A 1037-nucleotide genomic window follows, 5' to 3' on the forward strand; every position below is an offset into this window, starting at 1 on the left:
TCTAGTTTTAGTCGACTAAATCTACAGTAAATTTAGTCGACTAAAGCCTAATGGGTTTAGTTACAGTGCATTTATTAAGCATTTCTCTAAAATTTCCAAATTCATTATATAGGTTTGATATTAAGGTTATGTCATGATAGACACAGATTTAACTGCGGTGACACACAACATGCCTTTATGTTAAAATGAAATAAAACCACTTCTCATAAAGAAAAAGAACATGGTCTTCATATTAATGAAATACCAATGGTTATATAAGCTAAGTATGCATTCTTTATAGCAACTTGTTTACCATATTATTCATTCTTTCAAGCAGACATATTTATTTCTATAAATAAATTTAGATTAATCTTTAGGGCTACTAAAGTTTTTCAGTCAAGAGCAGTGCGTGATTTTCTGTCTTTCTGTTGTTGCTTGATTAACATCAATTTTTAACATGATAACATCAATTATTGACTCGGACAATAGCAACTAAATTAGGCTGCTATCCCTTTAAAACCGAATGCACAGCTGCAAAGGATGCAATGTACTGATACACGTTCTCCCAACTGTTTTTTAACATGATAACATCAAATATTGACTCGGACAATAGCAACTAAATTAGGCTGCTGTCCCTTTAAAACCGAATGCACAGCTGCAATGGATGCAATGTACTGATACACGTTCTCCCTACTGTTTACATTCACTTAAGACGTAATCAACTGTGTTTACTTGAATACTCGTCAAAACGGAAAATTCTACATCATTTTGTGTGTAATTCTCCGTTCATGCGACTCGAGAGAGTACTCGCGCGCTGTGAGACCCGCTTTCTGTGTGTATGCTTCAGTGTCTGCGCTCAGAAAACCGGACCGAATTGAGTTCTCTCTTGCGTCGTCAGATTTATCCATATGTCTGCTCTTCTCTTACTCCCACATATTGACATTTTTGAACGTTTTATGCGACGTGCAGCAAGTGTATGTTAGCTTATGTCCCGCCGGTTCATATGTACGCATCTAACCTCCTCCTAACCACGCAGCAGATTCGTTCTGAAATTGAAT

This window comes from Sinocyclocheilus rhinocerous, unplaced genomic scaffold (assembly GCF_001515625.1).
Source record: "Sinocyclocheilus rhinocerous isolate Xijiao unplaced genomic scaffold, SAMN03320098_v1.1 scaffold2011, whole genome shotgun sequence".
NCBI lineage: Eukaryota > Metazoa > Chordata > Actinopteri > Cypriniformes > Cyprinidae > Sinocyclocheilus > Sinocyclocheilus rhinocerous.